Here is a 24387-nt window from a genome sequence, read left to right on the forward strand (position 1 = left end):
CGGCCGGTGCGGGGTGAGGGGCGACTCCGCAAAGCAGTTGGGTAAGCGGCCGTAATTTGAGCCATGCCAAGTCGGCGGTCGTTTATCCAACGTCCGGCGGTTCTGCCGCTCCGCAACAAGAATTGCAGATGCAGCAGTTTTTCGGCAGCGCGATCGCGACCAACAACAAGAAGTGTCGCTGGCTGGCGTAGCAGTCAGCGCGATTGTAGCTAAGTGTCGCCTGCCGACGCAGCGCATCGCAGCCGGCGGGTCATTGAATACACTGTTGCGTTGCTGGATGAGGGAGGGGGCGAAGTCAGCGTTTTGAAGTGGGCATAGCGGAGTTGAGTGACCGTCAAGCGACGTAAGAGGAGGAAGCGCGTGTTAGGCAGGCTGGTGGGAGGGGGTAAGACAAAGGGAAAGGGAAGAGGGTTCATAACTTATATGTATATTTGTACTGACATACCCGTGCAATAGTTTCGTGTCCTCGTCGTCTTCTTCCTGATCGATAGTCATCTTTGTTGTTATTGTTTGCTTTGGCCCAGGGCCAACTAATATAAAGTTTGATATATAAGTAAATATTATAATTAGGATGAAGTGCTAGAGTCTATTATTTTGGGGGGGAAAGATGAGCGGATGATCCGGTAGCCTGGAAGAAGCCAACGGACACATGCCAGGGAGATCCCAAAATGAAACAAGTCCGGATCTCAGGCAGGGAGGGTGCGTAAAAGGGTTGTTAACATCAACACCCCGAGCCCACGTTCAAGAGATCGAAGTTCGTGTTAGCTTTGTCGTATTTCAGTTGTAATTATTTCTTGTTTGATGTACATCGCGGCTGATATGTAGTTTGTTGTAGTTTTGTGGATTCAATGTCGATTGGAATGTATGGTGCGACCTGTGGGCACAAAGGAAAAGTCCGCCCTGATGATGACTGGTAAGCAAAACAGAGTATGCGTAAATCAATGGAAAGTTATCAAATAAAGTTAAAACAAGTTTGAGAACTGAATTTTGTAAAATGGTTTTGATTAATAAATTTCTGTATAATATAGACAAATTAAAAACCTAGATCAAATAGAAAGTCTAGTAATGAATGGTCATCTTTGTCATCCATTATTCGTAAATATATGTTGGGTTGACTTGGCTCGATGAACTGATCAAAGATATGATCATCATCAGGAAACTTATAGATTATAGTGTGTAGTATATCCAAATCGAAATGCTGTGCACATTTCATATAAGATCATCGTCCTGCGTTGCCGCTCCAAAAGGAAAATCGCTCCACTCAAGAGACGCAAATTCCCTTCCAATGTTTGTAGTGGGTGTAATTGACATAGAAGGGTCTAATACTCCTCTTAAGAATCGATCTACCGAATCCTCTAAGTCGGTAGCCTCCACATAATCTTGCTCCGAGCCTTCAACTATTACGACATCAGTGTCTTGGGTTAATGGAAGATCCATTGGTATGCAGTGCTGAGGTATTATAAGAACAGACTCTGTGCAATTTAAGGGGATCCATTTTTATGCACGAGGATTAGAGAGTTTGACATCTACAGGTGGTGTCTACTCTTAGAATCCACCTGATTGGATCTCGAATTAAGGAGCCTTCACAGACTGCAGACTGCAATGTGAAAGTCAGAAAGGGAGGGCGTGCTATGGGTTTGGATGCAGGTAAATAGCCGCTTGACTTTCTCGATAATATCTTCAAAGATTCATAAATATTTGATTTTATTGGGTCTCCTAGCGTAATGAAAATGGAGACAGATCACAGATAATCTGAAATACATATCTCAGTAGGGAATTATATCGGATGACCGCAGCCAGGGCTCAAGAAATTTTTGATGATTACTAGTCATTGTTACTTTATAAGTAACATTTTGCAAGGCATACATTTAAAACGTGGATAGCCTTAAGCTTAAAGTCTGTATGACTTCAGATTGTTTAGATTTTCTTCTCTCTATATATACGTATACACGACCCTATAACCAGTTTGTATGATATTTCTAAATATTTCTCAACAAATGTTCCAACCACCAGTTACCTTCCCAGAAAATTAAGCATAGAGTAATTTGCATATCCTTGAACAAAAATCTCACCCCCCACCCTTACGATCATCCTTATGACTGCTTGTGCGCGCAGGTACACCTCCTTCCAATATTGCTTGTGCGCGAAGAAGTGCAATTGTAATTTAGAGAGTTTTTATGAAAAGTCGTATTTGTAAATTGAAAATCATACCATTGGAAAGGGCTTGAAAAATCCTTTCCAATGACACCGAATTTATTATTTTATTTTTTTTGAGAGAGGTATTCCCATAGCATATACCGACTCGGCGGTTTTGAATGAGTGCAGTTGGCAATTTCTGATGCAATTTTTACGTTCAGTAACTGTTGAAAAGATTCCTATTTCCTTCAACGAAATCAGAAACCTTACTGACGTAAACCAATTATTCAAATATAGTTTAATATTGTTATCTTTGGGAAAACTTTTTGCCAAATATAAAACAACATCAGAAGATATTTACAAGCCATAAGAAGGACAAGTGGCTTCTCCCACATAGCCCCGTTCCACTTTTCCGGATTCGTCCAGGGGAATAAGTCTATTGTATTTTATCGCTATTGTTATGGGTTTTCTTTTAAAGTATATTTAGAGGTATCATCGCTAGGAAGCGGATATGTGCGATCTCTAGCTAGAATTGGCTGATCATTCTGTTTGTAACATGTGAAGTGAATAAACTAAAACTTGAAACGAGAAAATTCATCGTCTTCATTATTGGAAAAGCCGATCTGCCTCAGCACGACAGCGGCCTGCCCCAACATTTGGTCCTTAGAGCCGGATTTCCACACTATAGTTAGCATCGGCGCTATACAAGATAAGTTCCAGGTCGACTTTTTTTTTTTTTAATCAGGTTTATTATTGTGGGTGGATATTAATATGTACAAGTTGTAATGGTGTGGGGGGGGTAAGAGGGTGTTGTGTGTGTGTGGGGGGGGGGGGCTGGCAATTAAAAATGATGTGCTCAGCCGTCTCGTCGACGACGCATTCTGAGCAGTGGCTGTCGTCGTCGTGGCCAAACCTAGCCAGGTCGCTCCTGAAGCATCCATGCCCGCTTAGCATTTGGGTGAGCCAAAAGTTTACCTCCCCATGCCGTCTTCGCGTCCATGCGACCACATCCGGGATGATCCTAAAGGTCCATCGTCCCTTCGTCGACTGCTGCCACCGTCTTTGCCACCTTTCCAAGCTGTTGGTTCTGGCGTTGGCTTTTATGGCTCGCTTCTGGGCCGAGCTGCACTGTCCCACAATCTTCTTCACCTCGTGGTGTATTTCTTTCGCCTCCAAGGCCAGCAAGTCTATGGGCAGACTTCCCGCTATGACTTGGGCTGCGTCGTCTGAGATTGTCCGAAAGCCGGAGCACACCCTTAGGGCGCACAGCCTGTGCGTCGATTCCAGGCCCCTTATGTAGGACCACTTCTCCGCAGCTTCCGCCCATATTGGGGCTGCGTACAGCGCTGTTGCCCTGCAGACGGACTGTAGGAGTAGTCTGCGTCCCTGTCTTGGGCCCCTGCAGTTGAGCATTATTCGCGCTAGAGCCCTAGCGACGCTCGACGCCTTCCTGTTCGCTTCCGCCAGATGCTCCTTGAACGTTAGCCTAGTGTCTAACAAGACCCCTAGGTATCGAATCGCTCGCGCCGACGTGACCGTGGTGTCTCCGACTCGGATGGTGGCTGTCTCTACCTGCTTGCGACTAGATATAAGCACTGCCTCCGTTTTGTGGTGAGCAATGTCCAGGCCGACCGCTAGGAGCCACTCCACTATGATGCCGATTGCTGCATTCGCGAGGCTCTCGGCTTCATTAACGGTTTTTGCTACGATTACCACGGCAATATCGTCAGCGAAGACAATCACTTTGGTTCTTCCTGGTAGTGACAGCCGTAGCACACCATCGTACATTGCGTTCCACAGCAGCGGCCCGAGTACCGAACTTTGGGGGACCCCGCAGGTCACCCTGTGCTCAAGTGTGCCTCCGTCTGTGTCGTACAGTAGCACTCTGTCGCTGAAGTAGGCCTTGACTATGCCCACCAGAGCGTCCGGTACCCCTAGGTACTGTAATGCTCTTATGGTGACGCCCCATCTCGCTGTGTTGAACGCATTTCTAATATCCAATGTTACTACCAAGCAGTACTCCTTGCTGCCTCCGTGCCATATTGTGCCTTCAATTGCCTTCGAGGCGAACCCCTTGACCGTTGCTATAGCGTCCACTGTCGATCTTGCCTTCCTAAAGCCGAACTGCATTTCTGAGGTCCCCTGCAGCGAAGATGGCCTCTTGCAGTCTAAGGCTGATACAGCGTTCGATAGCCTTGCCCATGTGGTCGATCAGGCATATCGGTCTGTATGAGGATGGGTCCTCGGGAGGCTTGTTAGGCTTGGGGAGCAGTACCAGCTTCTGTCTCTTCCAGCGCTCTGGAAAGAAGCCTTCCGTGATACACTGGTTGAAGACGGCAGCGAATGCTTCCGGGTGTTCGTACATTCCAAGCTTGACGGCGATATCTGGGATACCGTCCGGCCCTGGCGCCTTTCCCGAAGGCATATCCTTTGCGACCTCGCGTATTTCCTCCGGTCGGAGCGCTATCTGCGACAAGTCGCCTGGAGCCGCGTGAGGAGGTTGCGGATCCGAGGGCACTATTGGAAACAGGTGTTCCACGATCGCTGTCATCGTGGCCGCGTCGCCTGTTTTTAGTGGTTTCGCCTTTAACTTTTTTACCACTATTTTGTAAGCTGAACCCCAAGGGTCCTGCTCGGCTGAGTCGCATAGCTCCAAGAAGCATCTCCTCTTCGACTGCTTGATGAGTCTCTTTAAGGCCCTTCGATTGTTAGCGTATTCTTGCCTCAGAATCTCGTTGATGGGGTGGCCGTGCTCCCTTTGCTGCCGCCGTTTTGCCCGAAGGCAGGTTCTGCGAGCCTCCGCGATCTCGTCGGTCCACCAATAGACTGGTTCCCGGTGGCGGTGGTGGCTCCTTGACACCCTCATGCTTGCTATGCATGCCCTCTCGACTGCTCTAGTCAGGCTGATTGCGCTTGCCGCTGCGTTCTCACCGATGTCGGGGCTCCCAAATTCCCTCAGGAACGCGTCCCGCTGGAGCGTCTTTGGGTTGAAGTGCCTCTTCGCTGATAGGGCTGTGAAAGATCCTCTGCTGGTGATGTCGCAGATAATCGCCTTGTGGTCACTTGCCGTATATGCATCGCTGATGGACCATTGTGCGCGCTGGAAAAGCGAGCCACTGCAGTAGGTCAGGTCTACTGCCGACCCTGCTCCAGCTCGGCTGAAGGTGTGCTCCGTCCCCGTGTTCAGGAGAGCTACGTCCATAGACGCGAAGGTTTCCTGAAGGATTCGCCCTCTTGCGTTCGTGTGGACTGAGCCCCACTCCTCTGCCCAGGCGTTGAAGTCCCCAGCGATGACCACGTTTCGCTCGCCTCTTGCGTCGTTAGCCAGCTCATCAATAACTGCCGAAAATTCCGGAAGTGAAAGGCGTGGTGGTGGATAACAGCTGTACAGGCACAGGTCGCCAACCAGCCCCCGTACAAAGAATGAGCCAATGCGCAGGTTTCCTGGTCGGCTTGTCCCGTTGATTAGGATCGCGGCGCTTCCTGTACCGTCCAATATGTAGTCAGGCCCGGGGGTTTTTCTGTACGGCTCGCTTATTAGCGCTACGTCGGCTTGGACTTCGCGCATGGTTTGGCTCAACAGGTGGTGCGCCGCTTCGCAGTGATTTAGGTTAATCTGGACGATCTTCATTTCCTCGGTGGCTTGGTGCTCATAGGACATCTTCTGCTACCCGCAATATGCCTAGCGTCGGCTCTCCTGGTACTGGTGCATAGGAAGCACTTGGCCTCTTGAGTGCAGCTAGCGATCTTGTGCCCGGTTTGCCCGCACTTGAGACAGCAGTCGCTGCGATTTGCAGGGCTCTTGCAATACGCTGCAATATGGCATCCCACCTTCAACTTTCCCTTGGCAAGGACCGCCTGTGCCTCGCTGCACGGCAGGCCCACTACTGAAGTTTGGGTGTCCCTGAAGGAAGGTCGGAGGCTTTTCAGCTTAATCGAGCCTGCCTCAACTTGGAACTGGTCCACCAACGCCTTTAACAGGTCCTCTTTACAGACTAATGGGTCCAAGTCGCAGATCGAGAGGAATTGCAACCTCGAGTCTTGCGTCAGTGCTCGCACAGATGCGACTCCATCCAGCACCGCCTCCAGATCGCTCTTCATAAGCGATGCGCTCTTTTCTCCATCCCTGCTTAGCTCGAGCAGTAGGTTTCCACTAGCTATGCAGCGAACCTTGTGCACGTTCCTCCCCAACTCCTGCAGTTGTCCGTCGCTTCGCCTGGTGACCAAAGCCAAGACCTCGCTGTAGGTTTTTCCCTTCGCTTCGACTATAACAGCGTCGGGTCTCCGCGATAGGTGTGCCTTCTTCCTAGTCTCCGCCTTCGTCCACGTGTCCGGCTTCCCACGACTTGGGACCCCCGCTGGCTGAGCCGGGATTTGCTCCGCTACTTTCGCCTTCCGTCTTGGGGGGCTCGCTCTCTTATCCCCAGGCTTCTTTCCCTTTGACGTTTTTTCCGTTTGCGCGAAACTGTCCCTTTTTCGCCTGGAGGTGGTCTGCTGCGACTTTTGCTCGGATTTCACTCGTTTGTCCCCACACTTGGGGCACCCTGGGAGGGCGTGGCGCTGTTCGTCCTCCATGTCCAGCTCCCGGCTGGCGTCTTTTTGGAGGGCCTTCATCCTGGCGAACATCGCCTTCATCTGCACGTTTATGTGCCTCACCTGCTTCACGTTGGTCAGGTTTATCAGCTGATCCAGGACCCGTCCGATTTCCGATAGCTTGTCGGCGCAGCGGATTTGCCCATCCGCCTTCGTCCTCTTTGGAGGTGTACTGCGGCTCGAGCCGGAGGGGCTGCTCGGGGTCCTTGCCCGCTTCGGCGTGTCCTGTCCATCTCCCATCTCAGCCAGGACTGACCCACCAATCTGTGGTGGCCAGGTGATCTTGGCAGGATCGGCGAACGCAAGATCTTTTTGCTGCTTTGAAAAGCTACCGCGTTGTCCATTTCGCTATAGTGTTTGCTTGTTGCGATCACTGTCGAGGCGGCCAAGCTTGCCACCACCTCGCCAGGTTGGTTTAGAACGTGGTTTGGGGCCTCCAGAATCCGTGCCCCTGCCATGGGATTAACCACGGGTGGATTTCAAACTAAGTGGTTGCCACCTGGAGTAGTAATGTTAGTTACCGACATTCCTCACTTGGATGCATTTTATACCCACTGCCAGGTTTATGTTGCAGATTTATCCCTTCTGCCAGGGTTGGATTTACTGCCGGCCACTATGGCGCAGACGCAGACCACGTAGCCGCCCACTCTGGGTCAGACGCTCCGTGGATTTTTGGTGAGAGGGGTGTGAAGGGGAAAGGGTTTTATTCGGTGGGAGTTATACCGCTCCTGCTCGGTCGCCAGAGCCCCGTTTTTCGGTGTACCGCGTTAGCGGCGGGGTTGGCTGTTGGTCCGCTCCTTGACCTTTGACACCTCTTATTCCTAGCCCCATCTTGTTGGTGCTATTTTCGCAATTAGCTTCTGACCAGTAGCATTTCCCTAGAAGCGCCACCTGTGGTTGGGGTCGCCTTCGGCTGTGCAGCGCTGCCAGACCGGTAGCCTGAGTCGTTTTCCAACACTGGTTTAGCAGCTGAGAGTGAGATCAGCTGGTGTGACAGTGCATCTCTAGTTGCACACAAGGAAAAGCGGACGAAAGAGAAAAACCGGAAGAGAAAGCTTCGAATTTTCTCACCCTGACCTGTCCCATGGGCCTGGAGATTGGGTCCGGCTGGCAGTCCATGGACCTCTGGAGAGCAGTCTTCCGCGGGTAAGTGACCGGGGCCGTGACGCCAGTGCACGCCGTCACCCATTGGCGCGTCCACGCTGGCTCAACGCGGAAATATTGGGGTCTTTCCCAGGTCGACTTGTGTATATACGTGTGTGCACTTAATTTGGACATTTACACACATATATACATAAACTCGTACACATCCATACACACCTATATACACCCACATATCTAAATATCCGCACACACCCATACACAGCCATATATAAATACACATATATATACATAAATTCGTACACATCCATACACACCTATATATACACCCACATATCTACGAGGACATTTTGGGCATTATGAACTCGAAAATAGCGGTACTGCTATCAGCTTTTGAGACGCCACGCCACGTTACCCGGGAAACTAAGGGTGTGATTTCGGAGATGGCAGCTCTAAATGTCAGAGCAATACAGCTGCAGGAGGCCATAGTAAAGGAGGCCCCATCAAAGAGCACGGCAACCCAGACGGAAGCGCAACTCAAACCACCGAGCACCCTGGCAGCCAGCAAAAGGAGCGTCCCAGTGAAGCCGCCCCCGAAGAAGCTCCCCTCTAGCAAGGACGTGACATTGCAGACGTCGAGTTGTTGCTCGAAGTGGAAGGGAAAGCTGCTGCAAGCATGCCCAAATACAGAGGAGCTATTGAAGAATGCCTTCGGGAAATATCTGCGGACCGCACGGGCGCGCGGAGAATGGCGCTAACGTGCAGCGGCATGGATGAGGCGACGACACCAATGGAGCTTTATAACTGTATGGCCTCTCAATTCGTAGGGATGCAGATGAAGCCAGAAGATGTGCGTGGGCTGTGCAAAATGCGAGATGGGACCCAAGTGGCGACGGTTACGCTTAGCGTTAACGACGCAATTGGCGTCCTGAAAGGGGGGTCGGTAAACGTTGGGTGGTCTCGCTGTCGCATCATCCAGGACACACGCCCCACCAGATGCTATAAATGCCTGGGTTACGGTCACAGTGCCATCAACTGCAAGGAGCCTGATCGCTCGGACTGCTGTCTTCGGTGCGGCGAACGAGGGCACAAAGCGAAGGGCTGTGACAATCCGCCGATTAGCCTGATCTGCAACAGCGATGTAGATAGGAATCACCCGACAGGTAGTTTTACATGCCCTACCTTCAAAGCAAGCATAACAAAAGTAGTCTTGAGTCGCCGCGTTGATGATTAACAATACAGCTAAATGTCAATTACTGCGCAGCTGCACAGAGCCTTCTGTCCCAGACAGCGTTAAAACGAAATGCTGACGTCATGCTCCTGAGTGAACCGTACGCACCTGGTGTGGAAGGAGTGCTCTTCGACTCTACACTAAGGCGGCAGTCATATGCTGCAGAAACCTCTACATAGAGGACCAAGAAAGAGTGCCAATGCGTGGAATTGCGAACGCTAAAGTGAAGGGTGTTCACCTGTATAGCTGCTATGCCCCGCCTAGTGACAGTCCGGACCTCTTCGAGGAACTGTTAGACCATCTAATACACCACGCTAGAGGACGCAAGCCTGTAGTCATTACAGGTGACTTCAACGCCTGGGCAATTGAATGGGGAAGCCGGACATCTAATCTCCGAGGAAGGGCCGTTTTTGATGCCATGAACCAGCTGGATCTGGTGCTGTTGAACGATGGTGCAAGCCGACGTTTAACAACGACAGAGGTACATCATTCATCGATGTCACCTTTGATAACAGAAGTCTAGTCTCCACTGCTAATTGGATGGTTCAGAAGGACGTAACGCTGAGCGATCATGCCTTAATTACATTCAGCGCCCGCTCGTTGTGCATCACACAACGACAGGCAAGGAGTACCCTTGGGCAAGCATGGGACATCTGGACAAGGACATGCTGGCTTTCAGCATCGAGCAAATGGAGCCCACAAATGGACAGGCGGAAACCATGGTGGCTACGTTCATGAAAATGCTGGAAGCTGCAGCTCTCGCGAAGCCGCGAAAGAAGAAAAAGCAAGGAGACAGGCGCAACGAGCCAGAGGACATCTTCAGCACGCCGATCTACATGAGGCGTACAGATCGAAACGTGCGGAGCTTCGAAATGGCATAGCTGCTGCAAAAGCAAATGCTTTTAGAGAGGGTCTGGCGAGTGTAGACAAAGACTCATGGGGTATCGCCTACAAAATGGTTAGTATTAAACTGAAAGCCGCTGAAGGAGGAACTCCACAGGACCCACTCCTACTGTCAAACATCGTGGAGAAGCTATTCCCAAATTAGCATGCTAAGTTAGAAATGATAGATGGTGTCTTCCCATCCCGTTGGAAGAACATAAAGCTGGTACTGTTGCCGAAAGGAAAGGGACCAACTAATGCTGCAAGAAGTTTCCGCCCACTTTGGCTTCCGGAAAGGAAAAAGCACTCTCGACTCTCTCACTGCCATAAGAGATCTGGGCAAGACCGCTCTCGATGGTGACGGATGGCTAAGTGGCAGCAAGGAGTATTGCGCCATCATCACGCTTGATGTAAAAAATGCGTTTAACACGGCTGGATGGCCAAACATCCTCGGGGCCATGCGCAACATGGGTATACCTCGTTACCTTAGGATCATCAATGGCAGCTCCTTTAGGGACCGTATACTTTGGTACGATACTGATGCCGGGCCAAGAAATCACCACGTCTTCGCAGGTGTCCCACAAGGGTCGGTTCTTGCAAAGACATTAGAATAACAAGATGCGTAACGCCATACGATTTTTTTGCACACGATTTTTTCGTCGTGGCACTGTATTAGTGCACACGTATGCACATGCATTGTAAAAATGACAAAATATGCCCTTGATCTTAGAAGTTCTTAGACTTTAAATCTATATTATTTTTTATAAATTGACACCACTTAAAAACTCTAGTCTTGCATTGCCTTAACATAACCATTATTCAAATTCAACACAGAAATAAAAATAGCACAATCTATGTACATAATAATGCATAATAATATTAAAATATGACTTTATATTAGAATAATTGTCATTAGAGTATTCAGCGTGCGACGTGTGAAAAATTTAAGAACACAATGATTCTTCGGTGTTTCTGTCCGCACTTCGTGCTTCAAGAAATCAATTTTGCAATAAACAGATTCTATATTTATACCCGTTACTCGTAGAGTAAAAGGGTATACTAGATTCGTTGAAAAGTATGTAACAGGCAGAAAGAAGCATTTCCGACCATATAAAGTATATATATTCTTGATCAGGATCAGTAGCCGAGTAGATTTGGCCATGTCCGTCTGTCCGTCCGTCTGTCCGTCTGTCCATCCGTATGAACGTCGAGATCTCAGGAACTACAAAAGCTAGAAAGTTGAGATTAAGCATACAGACTCCAAGGACATAGACGCAGCGCAAGTTTGTCGATTCATGTTGCCACGCCCACTCTAACGCCCACAAACCGCCCAAAACTGCCCCCCGATCGACCTAGAGATAGACCCCCAATAGCTAAATCGAGAAGGTATTTCTGGGAAAGAGATCGCTGACTGGCTTTATGAAGTGTGGCAGACTAGGTGGCATGACTCGCAACAAGGGTCGTGGACCTACCAGCTGATCTCAGATCTTGCTGAGTGGGAAGGATGCGAACACAAAGTGGTGGACTACCACTTGACCCAATTCCTCACCGATCACGGTTGCTTCCGGGGTTACCTGTTCAGGTTTCGTCATGTGGACTCAGCCCTTTGCCTGTTCTGCAGCGTCTATTTCGTCTCCAACTCTCAGAATGTCCTATTAGGAACCGAAGTGAATAATATCTGTCATCGTGGAACACGCTTTAAGGCTCGTGCTTTGATCGACTCCGGATCTGAGGCGAGAAGTTATGTCACTTTGATATTGGCTCTCCATCCAAACCTCGCATCAAGATCGAAGCTTCGGCCTTCGTCTTGCCTCAGCTGGCTGGCAATCTTCTATCGTATCCTCCCAACTTCGTAAATCAAATTCCTGATTTACCACTGCACTCCGCGTCGGCCACATTTCAACAGGCCCTGGATCAGGTGATTAGACCGGAAATGTCGCCACATGCATTTGCGTATCAAGATGACATCATCGTGATTGGTGGCACCCTAGAGGAACACAAAAGAAACCTCAGGGAAGTGTTCCGGCGTTTGAAGAGCGCGAACCTAAGAAATGCCTTCGAGGAGGTAAAAGCCAGACTAGTTACCGACCCAGTCTTGGCGTGCCCCGACATCGGAAAAATGTTCATCCTGCAAACGGACGCCAGTGACTACGGGATTGGCGCTATCCTCACACAGGACACAGAAGATGGCGAAAAGGTCATTTCATACTCCAGCCGGACCCTAAACGGAGCCGAAAAGAACTACTCAACAACAGAGAAAGAGCGCTTGGCAATTCTGTGGGCTATTCGGAAGCTGAAGCCGTACCTGGAGGGCTACCACTTTAAGGTAGTGACGGATCACATGGCACTGAAGTGGTCGAACCACATAGAAAGCCCTTCGGGAAGAATTGCCATATGGGTGTTGGAGCTACAGCAGTATGACTTCGAGGTCGCATATAGGAAATGCGAGAGAAGATAAAAGCGCATCCTCAAAAGTTCGCAGACTACGTATGGGAGGGTAGCACCCTTTACAGGCAGATTCCGCACAGAGCAGGGAACGAAGATGTAGTGACCTGAAAGCTATGTGTTCCGCGGCAGCTGAGGGAAACTGTCCTGCGCGAAAACCACGACTCCCCGGCAGCAGGTCATGTAGGCAGTCGGACGACGATTGCGCGGCTTGCAGCCCGGTACTATTGGCCAGGAATGCAGAGAGATTCGCAAGGTTCAAACCGAATCAGCGGCAGGAGGCGGGAAAGATTTTGACACATATCCCGGAATTCACCTATCAAGATCGAAGCATGGAAACAATATATTGTTGGTGCTGATGGACAGGTTTTCAAAGTGGACGGAGTTGGTGCCTTTGCGAACAACCACGGCGGAAACGTTGCAGAATGCGTTCAGGAAACGCATAGTCCATACACCATTTGGAGTACCGAAGGTGGTGAGAGAGAGATATTCCCATAGCATATACCGAATCGGCGGTTTTGTGCGTGAGTGCAGTTGGCAATTTCTGATTCGATTTTTACGTTCAGTACCTGTTGAAAAGATTCCTATTTCCTTCAACGAAATCAGAAGACTTACTGACGTAAACCAATTATAAAAATATAGTTTAATATTGTTGTCTTTGGGAAAACTTTTTGCCAAATATAAAACAACATCAGAAGATATCCAACATATAGTGTTCAAGCCCCGTTCCACTTTTCCGGATTCGTCCAGGGGAATAAGTCTAGTGTATTTTATCGCTATTGTTATCGGGTTTCTTTTAAAGTATATTTATAAGTATCATCGCTAGGAAGCGGATATGTGCGATCTCTAGCTAGAATTGGCTGATCATTCTGTTTGTCACATGTGAAGTGAATAAACCAAAACTTAAAAAAAAAAAAATTCATCGACTTCATGGCTCGAATTACGGCCGCTTACCCAACTGCTATGCGTAGTCGCCCCTCACCCCGCACCGGCCACGAACCCTTCCCACGACTCTGGAGCCGTAGCTCTAGTGCGAACCAGGCCCAGCTGCAGAAGTCAGTCTTTCCTGACACCATAACGGAGCCGGCAGCAACCCAGCGATTATCGATCCAAGTTAGAATATTTCAATAAATCCAATTTATAACGTTAAAGTCCATCGTCTCGTCTATTCTTGAGGATCACCACCTTCACCACTTACAGAATAACTAGGATGTTGATTATACTAACTAGGTGTGCTATTCTGTAACAAGAGCTCGTCACACCTTCAAGCAACCATCAATTGCATAACTGGCGCCCGAACCAAAAGAATAAATAAAACAAATAAATGAAATTAAAACAAAAAAAAAGGAAAAAAAGATGGAATGTGGAAATGTGGAAAAATTAGAAAAAAAAAGAGTGACAGTGATGTGCTGTGAACAATCAAACAATAAAAACGACCACCCGCCGCGGTGAGAATGCCCCTACAGTCTGTAGCGGGAACAACATTCTGCACGGGCGTAAAGAAGTCGTACATAACTAACTGAAAAGACCACCTGCCACAGCGTTAATACTGTCTCCATCCAGGAGCAATATACGCGGGCGCAAAAGCGTCTTCATAAAAAATAATAGTGAAGGCCTATGTAATGACCCACTGCGGCGATTTGCCTACACTCGCTGTAACCTATTCGCGAGTGCAATGTACATAGTGCCGAAGGAAAAAAAGGAATAAATAAAATGAAAAGATGAAATAATCACCAGATAAACTCTAACTAAAATGTGCGGTAATCTGCTGGATAGGCTGAGTGGTGTGGAAGCACCCGAGGAAGCTGCCCAGTAGATTGTGTGGCAACCGTACCATTGTAGGCCAAGGCCAAAAGTTTAACTGTTCACTAAATTCACTCGTCACTGTCAAAAAAACCAAAACCACATGAAAGAAAAAAGAATAAAACATGAAACATAAACGAATATAAAAAACGATAAACTATTGCCCACAATTACTACTAGAATTTTCTAAAAGAAACATCTATATCTTTCCTCAGATTTTAAGAAGTACACAACAGACAACAATACACCTCAACACGCATACATCAATTGTCAAGGGTGAGTGAAACCATATCTACATCCAGTTTGCGCTTTTCTATAATAAAAAATAAAATACGTTCTAAATATTGATTTTTTATAATAAACAAGAGAGAACGCTATAGTCGAGTTCCCCGACTATCTGATACCCGTTACTCAGCTAGTGGAAATGCGAAGGAGAGTCTTCAGCACTGACAGTTTTTGGCGGTTTGTGGGCGTTAGAGTGGGCGTGGCAAAAAGTTTTTAAGCAAGTCGATAGAAATTTAGAAGACTACGACAAAAATGAAAAAATATCAAAACATTTTTTAAAAGTGTGGGCGTGGCAGTTTTGGGCGGTTTGTGGGCGTTAGAGTGGGCGTGGCAACATGAATCGACAAACTTGCGCTGCGTCTATGTCTCTGGAGTCTGTATGCTTAGTCTCAACTTTTTACCTTGTGTAGTTCCTGAGATCTCGACGTTCATACGGACGGACAGACAGACGGACAGACAGACGGACATGGCCAGATCGACTCGGCTATTGATCCTGATCAAGAATATATATACTTTATATGGTCGGAAACGCTTCCTTCTGCCTGTTACATACTTTTCAACGAATCTAGTATACCCTTTTACTCTACGAGTAATGGATATAAAAATAAAATACGTTCTAAATATTGATTTTCTATAATAAAAAATAAAATACGTTCTAAATATTGATTTTCTATAATAATAAATAAAATACGTTCTAAATATTGATTTTCTATAATAAAAAATAAAATACGTTCTAAATATTGATTTTCTAAAATAAAAAATAAAATACGCCCTAAATATTGACTTTCTAAAATAAAAAATAAAAATACGTTCTAAATATCAAGTGAACGAACTCTTGGTTAACCTGTTCGATCCTATCTACTTCCGATACCCCCACGCTCGTAATAATGGAAGAAATTAAAGAATCCCTTAACGCGGTCCTTGCTCAGTTGACCGGGTTGCAGGATGTTATGAAAAAGATAAATGGTAGGCTCAGTACGCTAGAAACCGAAAACGAAGGTCGTAATCCGGTGGTCACGCCTCCGGTGCCATTGGCGCGTGCGCGCAATGAATACGAATTGAAGGAAGTCTTTACGCTTCCAGATTGCGTCAAGGAACTTCAAACATTCGAAGGTCAAGCCGAGAGATACGTTTCCTGGGTGAACCGTGCGCAGGCAATTCTGAACGATTACGAGGTCATCAAAGGGAGACCTCTGTTCCGCGCCATAGTCTGCCACATTAGGCAAAAAATAAGAGGTGAGGCTGAAGAAGTTCTTGACTCTTATGGGGTTCTAGACGACGACTGGCCGGAAATTAAGAGAGTTCTGGCACTGCACTACGCGGACAAGCGCGATGTGCGTACGCTGGAATATCAGCTTGGCCAACTGACCCAGGGGAATAAAACTCTAGAGGAATACTATTTGGAGGTGAATAAGCACCTTTCCCTTATCCTCAACGGATTGAAGACTATTTGATATCCAATGGAGGCAGTTAGGGCCCTCTCAGAACACTCGAGGGACAAGGCTCTTGACGTCTTTATCCGGGGAGTTGGCAATGATGCCTCTAGGCTACTGGTCATGCGCAGACCAAAAGATTTTCAAGAAGCATACTTCTTTTGCAAGGAGTTACAGGCTGTTGCCCCGAGAGGGGGTCACTTTACCCAGTCCTCCGCGCCGGCGAGTTTCGTACCAAATACCCGTTTCTACCGGCCGCCAAACGCTCCTCGCTTTTCTTCCCCCTATCAGGGAAACGGTAGACCTTCATCAGGCTCGGGATATGGTGGGCCCCAAAACAATAACCGCCTCCAGGGCCCAAGACCAGCTATTAAAATGGAGTCGAACCGGTCGGGCCAATCCCACCGCTCAGATTATAGGTCCCCCCAGAGCGAGGGTTCTGGAATAAAGCGAACATCGTCCGAATACCAGAACCCGTTCCAAAGGGCAACAAAGCTATACCACATAGAACCCATACCCGACCCTTCTATTACAATTCCTGTTGAGCATAGCGAGGTCCTTCCAACTGACCCCTACTACGATCAGCTCGGTACTGAGAACGCTAGGATGCCTCGCCAGTAGGCTATGGAAGATTGGGGACGACCCTGAGATGGGAACTGAGGGCCCACATTTTATGACCGAGGCCTCTCCAGCGTCCCATACCTAGAATACGAAGGGAAAGATGGGGCTAAATTACAATTTCTGATCGATACCGGCGCAAACAAGAATTTCATCAGCCCCAGAATCTCCGCCGGGTCGATTGTCCCATCTGCCCCAGAATCGCCGCCGGGTCGATTGTCCTTCCTATCCCCTTCCGCGTCCAATCGGCTATGGGCTCTGTTACAATAACGCGCTGCGTAGCCGGGAAGTTTTTTAAGAAATTAGGAAACAACTTGACCCTTACCTTCGTGGTCCTCCCCGGACTGAATACCTTCGATGGTATCATAGGGGACGACACACTCAAAGATCTAAAGGCCTTAGTAGACAGGAAGAACAACTACTTGGTTATATCCCCTGGGATAAAGATCCCCCTTCTTGCTAAAAGGTCCCCCAACGTCAATGCTTTGATAGATCCAACACATCCGGATGGTGTAAAACAAACCTTAAAGGCCTTAATTGATGAGTACTCGCAGCTCTTGAGGTCTACCCAGCGAACTTGGGGTCTGAAGTGGATAGGCAAATCAGAGAACTCCTGAGTGAGGGTATCATACGTCCGTCTAAAAGTCCGTATAACTCTCCGGTGTGGATAGTACTAAAAAAGCCGAAACCGGATGGCGAAAAGCAATGGCGGTTAGTCATCGACTTCAAACGGTTGAATGCGGTCACAATTTCCACAATTTCACACTGGCTAGCCTCGGCGGAGCCAAATATTTTACAACACTTGACCTTACTTCGGGGTTTCACCAAATACGTGCCGAGGAAGTTTGCGAAGTTATTGAAAAAGAACATCGCAGAGCTCACAGGGGCGCTAAGGAGGTGCGCCTGCAAATTTTGGAGAAATTTTATTTCCCTCAGATGGCCAGCATCATCCGCAAGCAACTCTCGTCGTGCGAGTGTTGCAAACTCTACAAGTACGAGAGACACCCCAATAAACCACTCCTTCAATCGACACCTATCCCAAAATATCCATGCGAAATCCTTCACATCGATATTTTCACCTTAGAAAAGAAAATCTACTTGAGCTGTATAGACAAGTTCACCAAATTTGCCAAGCTCTTCCCATTAGAATCAAAATCTTCAATTCATCTACGGGAAAGACTAGTAGAGGTGCTTCATTATTTCACCGTCCCGAAGGTATTGGTCTCAGACAATGAGAGAGGCCTCCTGTGCCCGACGGTACTGAACTATTTGCGTACGCTGGGGATTGCGCTCTACAATACTCCGACCCAAAAAAGCGAAGTCAATGATCAAATCGAGAGGTTTCACTCCACCTTCCTTGAGATTTACCGATGTTTGAAAGGCGAACACCCTGACATCAAGTTCAACGAATTGGTCGCTATAGGAGTGGACAGATACAACAATTCTGTTCACTCGGTGACTAGGAATAAGCCGGCTGACCTGTTCTTCGACCGCTCGGCCAGGATCAACTATCAGGGTCTGACTAACTTCAGGACAAAGGTCCTAGAGGATGTTAGAGGCTTAATAGAGTATAGGCAGAAGCTCACAAACGCGGCCCACAATAAGACCCGTTCTGAACCCGTGTATAACAATAAACAAATTAAGACCAAAGAAAAATCGCGCTTCAGGGCCAAAGAGGTTGCTGAGGGTAGGAACGTGACGATTAAAACCAAGACAGGCAAAATTTTTCATAAGTCCGATCTGCGGAATTAAAAATACAAAACTAATACAAAAATGAAAAAATATCAAAACATTTTTCAAAAGCGTGGGCGGTTTGGACGGTTTGTGAGCGTTAGAGTGGGCGTGGTAACATGAATCGACAAACTTGCGCTGCGTCTATGTCTCTGGACAGATTATGCTTAATCCCAACTTTCTAGCTTTTTCAGTTCCTGAGATCTCGACGTTCATACGGACGGACAGACGGACGGACAGACGGACATGGCCAGATCGACTCGGTTATTGATCCTGATCAAGAATATATATACTTTATATGGTCGGAAGCGCTTGTTACATACTTTTCAACGAATCTAGTATACCCTTTTACTCTACGAGTAACGGATATAATAATAATAATAATAAAAAATAAAAAAAAATATATAAAAAAAAGGGTAAAAATAAAAAAAGCGCTGGACAGTACATGTGTGTTTCACAAACTTTCTTTACACTCACACACCTTGTGCCCTTCCTTTACTACACATAACACTAAACACATAACACACAATAAGGAATCAAACACCTACCCCTAAAAAAATTTTACTTAATACTGCAAGCTACATTTTTTAATTGCAAGCATCGTCGTGGCCCAAATGGTGGGAGCTGCGGACATTTTCAAGTATGAAGCTCCGGTTGTGCCACTGCAGGGAGGGACGCTGATTCAGGAGGTTCAACGCTACTAATGGATCCCAGGATTGAAGCGCTGGTAACGCACTACCTGGAAGAATCGCGGAGGGCCTGTCAAGACTGATGGGCACGCGGCGCGGACGTCGTTTACTGGACTGGATTGGGTCCGCATGGAAGTGGATTGCGGGTTCTCCGGACGCATCGGATTGGGACGCAAGCAAGTAAGGAAAAACGCTGGCCTGTTCGACGCCTCACATGAGTCCCTGAGACAATTGAACGAAGTAGCTGCGAGGATGGAGATGTACACACGGCAACGACGCTACTGCACAAGGCCTTGATCATCGATAGTCAGGTCGGTGAGCTGACCCAAGCTTGCCAATTGGCTATGACAGGAATTGTAAACTCCCGCTTACTTGACCACGGGGAGGTACAAAACATTTTGACCGAGGTCAGGAACTTGCCGTACCAGAATACATACAAGCACTGGAATTTAACAAATGGAACGGCGCTGCTATACATTTTGTCTATGCACAAGGTCGCCCCCAAGGACTACCGCCTTTTTCTTCTTCTTCCGGCAACGCATGGAGAGAAACAAGTCATGGTCAAACATGACAAAGTCGCTGTAACCACCGAAGAGACCTACGCCGTAGTAGACGACTGCCTCTCCATGGGGATCACGACTATTTGCCCGTAGAAAAGTCTTCTGAAGCTAGACGAGAACGGATGCATCGCCAAGCTGTTAAAGGGCGGTAAGGCTAAATGCGAACTTCTCAGGAAAAACGAGGCGCGCATAGAACTGGTCAAAGATGGGACAATGTTCCTGTCTAATTTCAACGGGACGATGGAAGTCGGATTCAGGACCCACCACTTGGCCGGAACTTACATAGTCCACTTCGCAAATGAGACGATCAGTGTGGCCGGAAGAACTTACACGAGCTACTCCTCGACGCACTTTACAGTCATGCCGGCAGTACTCACTTCAATAACTGCCACGGGATACGCGCCTTCACTGCACTACGTCAACGCCTTTAATATGGAGAACCTGAAGAGACTCTCCGGTATGTCCGAGAAGGTCTCTTTCTCCTTCCTGGTGGAAGCATTGGTCGCCTTGGTTGTCGGTGTGGCCCTATACACCGTATGGAGGAAGCTAACATCGACCAAGGGGATCCCAATCATAAGAGACGGCACATTGGACCTGGAGGTACAAGAAGCTAACAGGGCACCCATGGCCCAATAATCTGCGGGACGCAGATCTTGAGGGGGGAGGAGTTATGAACCCTCTTCCCGCACCCTTTGTCTTACCCCCTCCCACCAGCCTGCACGCGCTTCCTCCTCTTACGTCGATTGACGGTCACTCAACTCCCGCTATGCCCACTTCAAAACGCAACAGTGTATTCAATGACCCGCCGGCTGCAATGCGCTGCGTCTGCAGACGACACTTAGCTACAATCGCGCTGACTGCTACGCCAGCCAGCGACACTTCTTGTTCTTGGTCGCGATCACGCTGCCGAAAAACTGCTGCATCTGCAATTGTTGTTGTGGAGCGGCAGAACCGCCGGACGTTGGATAAGCGACCGCCGACTTGACATGGCTCGAATTACGGCCGCTTACCCAACTGCTATGCGGAGTCGCTCCTCACCCCGCACCGGCCACGAACCCTTCCCACGACTCTGGAGCCGTAGCTCTAGTGCGAACCAGGCCCAGCTGCAGAAGTCAGTCTTTCCTTTCATAACTAGGATGTTGATTATACTAACTAGGTGAGCTATACTGTGACAAGAGCTCGTCACACCCCCAAGCAACCATGAGTTGCATAACTTATATATGTCGGAGAATGGAATATTCTTGATCGGAATTTCTTAGTATTAGAATTTGGTCGTCAGAGAACTTATAAATTCTTAGTATTAGGGTTTGAGCGTCGGACAACTTCTAATTTCGTAGTATTTGAATTTGCTCGTCTCTCTGTTCCTTCGTTTCGAGGAACCATTGGAGCAAGGCGACGGTGGCGCGTCGCCTATGTAGCGGTGCAAGAGTTACCACAAATGTGGCGCGACATCGTCGTCGAGTGCGGTTCAAGGAATCATATAAAAAGAGGTAGTAGTTTGAGGACGATGAGTTAGTCTTGATCGATCGTCGCTACCGTAAAGAACGAAACGCGCTGTGCCCCTATGGATCCTGAACGTAATTCGACATCAGAAGTGGGATCTGGCCCTCTACCTTCATCAGTAGATGGACCATGGCGTGCCATATTGGAACTACAAAATAAAAACTTAATTGAACTAGTGCGGGCCATACAAACAACGACCCCTGACTCAGTGCAAAGTAAATCGGTTCAACTTCCCAAATATAACCCAGATAAGACTGGCGCCATCGCTTCATCATGGTGTACTACAGTTGAAATTATTTTGAAAGAAAATCCATTAAAAGGCAGTGCGTTGGTAGTGGCCTTAAGTTCTGCATTGGAGGGTAGTGCTTCGCAATGGCTATCCCAAGTATGTTACGCCGATATAACCTGGCTCGAATTCAAGGAAATATTTATACAACGCTTTGACACAAAAGAATCTGATAAGAAGACATTCATCCGGGAAAAGCGAGTGGAGCAGTGCAGCGTTGCAGTACCTTTATGCAAGCCCTATATTGTTAGTAAAAAAAAAGAACGGTTCTGATTGTGTTGACTATAGAGAGTTAAATTCAAACACAATCGCCGATAAGTACCCGTTACCACTTATACAGGACCAAATAAATAGACTTCGGGGAGTTAAATATTTCACATGCTTAGATATGGCCAGCGGATACTATCAAATTCCATTAAATTCTGAATCCATTGAGTATACAGCGTTTGTGACGCCAGATGGCCAATATGAGTTTTTGTCGATGCCATTCGGGCTTAAAAATGCGCCCTCTGTTTTTCAACGCTTAGTAATGCAGGCTCTCGGTGATCTAGCCAATTCTTATGTCATTGTCTATATGGATGACATTATGATAACTGCTGCAAATCAATGTGAGGCTTTAGAAAGGTTAGAGATTGTTTTAAATATTTTGATAGATGCTGGGTTTTCATTCAACATAACAAAGTGCTCTTTCTTAAAAACATCGGTTCAATATTTAGGTTTCTGTGTTAGTGCTGGGGAAATTCGTCCAAACCCTCAGAAAATTGTAGCATTGACTGCTCTTCCGCCTCCACAGTCAGTTACGTCACTTAGGCAATTTATTGGATTGGCATCCTATTTCCGACAATTTATAAAGGGATTTTCGCAGTTGATGAAACCGTTATATTTCTTAACTTCAGAGAAAAATTAATTTATTTGGAAAACAGAACATGAAGAAATACGGAGGACTGTTATTTTTACCCTTACTGATAAACCAGTCCTTGTTATTTTTGACCCCAACTATCCAATTGAGCTGCATACAGATGCAAGTTGCAGTGGATATGGTGCAATCTTATTGCACAAAATTGATAACAAACCCCAAGTAATAGAATACTATAGTAAAACTACTTCACCTGCAGAGTCGAGATACCACTCATATGAGCTGGAAACCTTAGCAGTAGTAAACGCTATTAAACATTCTCGACATTATTTGTTGGGTAGGAACTTTACTGTTTTTACCGACTGTAACTCACTAAAGGCCTCAAGAAATAAACAAGATTTGACCCCTAGAGCGCAGCGCTGGTGGGCTTATTTACAGTCATTTACATTCGATATTCAATACAGAGAAGGAAAAAGAATGGCCCATGTTGATTTTTTGTCGAGAAATCCCATATCTACAAAGCCAACTTCTGCCGCTAAGGTTACTGAAGAGAAGAGAGTTAATTTGGCCGAAATTTCTAGCAATTGGCTCATTGCTGAACAGCGGCGAGACTCTGACATAGCGGAAATTGTGAATAGATTAAAAGAGTTTTCTCTTGCTGAAGATATCGCAAAAACCTATGAACTAAGGGCAGAAGTTCTTTATCGGAAAATACAGAGAAATGGCAGAACACGTTGTTTACCAGTAGTGCCACGTGCGTTCAGATGGTCTGTCATAAACCAAGTTCACGAGTCAATAATGCATTTAGGCTTTGAAAAGACACTTGATAAAGTTTACGATTTTTATTGGTTCGATAATATGTCAAAATACATCCGAAAATTCGTTGACAATTGCATCACTTGTAAAATGTCCAAATCCACCTCAGGAAAAATTCAGGCTGAACTGCATCCAATCCCGAAAATTAATATTCCTTGGCACACCATCCACATCGACATAACAGGGAAATTAAGTGGCAAGAGTGACCAGAAGGAGTACATTATTGTTCAGGTAGACGCGTTTACTAAGTATGTCTATCTATATCATACCCTTAAGTTGGACAGTGAGAATTGTATAAACGCTGTTAAATCCTCTGTTTCATTGTTTGGAGTACCAAACCGAATAATAGCTGACCAGGGAAGGTGTTTTTCCGGAGCGAAGTTTAGTCAATTCTGTTCTGATCACAAAATAAACTTGCACTTGATTGCCACCGGTGCTAGTCGGGCTAACGGTCAAGTGGAACGGACAATGAGCACGTTGAAAAATATGTTAACGGCGGCAGAGACAGGAACGCAGTCTTGGCAGGATGTGCTAGGAGATGTACAGTTAGCAATTAATTGTACAACTAACCGTGTAACAAGGGCTAGTCCTTTAGAAATGTTATTGGGAAGGGTAGCTCGGCCTTTAGGCCTACTTCCACCTAGTGATCTAGAAAATGATGTTGATCTGAAAAACGTAAGGGAACAGGCTGAAAAAAATGTTTAGCCACTGCAGTTTACGACAAAGAACGATTTGATAAAAACAAGGCAAAAATACTTAGACACCAAGTAGGAGATTTTGTATTACTTAAAAGCGAAGAAAGGCATCAAACCCAAAGTTTAAAGGGCCGTTTGAAATTACACAAGTTTTAGAGGGCGACAGATACATCTTAAAATCCTTAACCAATAAAAGAAAATACAAATATGCGCATGAAGATTTACGAAAATTGCCAGAAGGGGAAGTACCTGAGGAGTTGAATGTGTTTGATGATTATAATAATAATTTCGAAAGTAAAAATGAAAATAATGTTGAAGATGAAAGTGAAAAAGAAAATATTGAAGATGTTGAAGTAAATGTTGAAGACGAAAGCGAAAAAGAAAATATTGAGAATGTTGAAGTAAATGTTGAAGACGAAAGCGAAAAAGAAAACATTGAGAATGTTGAAGTAAATAAAGAATGTGAAGCACACCAATAAGGGTGATGAAATGAAGAGTATTAGAAGCAATATAATGCAAGCACAAGTGCAAAACTTACTAGAGTCTGTTTTGATCATGGCGTGTGGGGCATTTTATTGAGTTATTCTAATGTTGAATAAAGAATGTTGAATAAAGAATGTTGAAGAAAGAAGGTGAAATGATGAAATAAAAGAAAAATAAGAAAGAAACGAAATACCATAAGATCAAAGAGAATGGTATAGATTATGTTTAAATATGAAGGTTT

General features: G+C 46.7%; 1 pseudogene; it reads left to right on the forward strand.

Moving 5' to 3' along the window:
- The first annotated feature begins 8189 nt into the window (after nucleotides 1–8189).
- LOC122625562 lies at nucleotides 8190–10557 on the forward strand (annotated as a pseudogene).
- The last annotated feature ends 13830 nt before the right edge of the window (nucleotides 10558–24387 follow it).

The sequence above is a fragment of the Drosophila teissieri genome, unplaced genomic scaffold (genome assembly GCF_016746235.2).
Source record: "Drosophila teissieri strain GT53w unplaced genomic scaffold, Prin_Dtei_1.1 Segkk125_quiver_pilon_scaf, whole genome shotgun sequence".
NCBI lineage: Eukaryota > Metazoa > Arthropoda > Insecta > Diptera > Drosophilidae > Drosophila > Drosophila teissieri.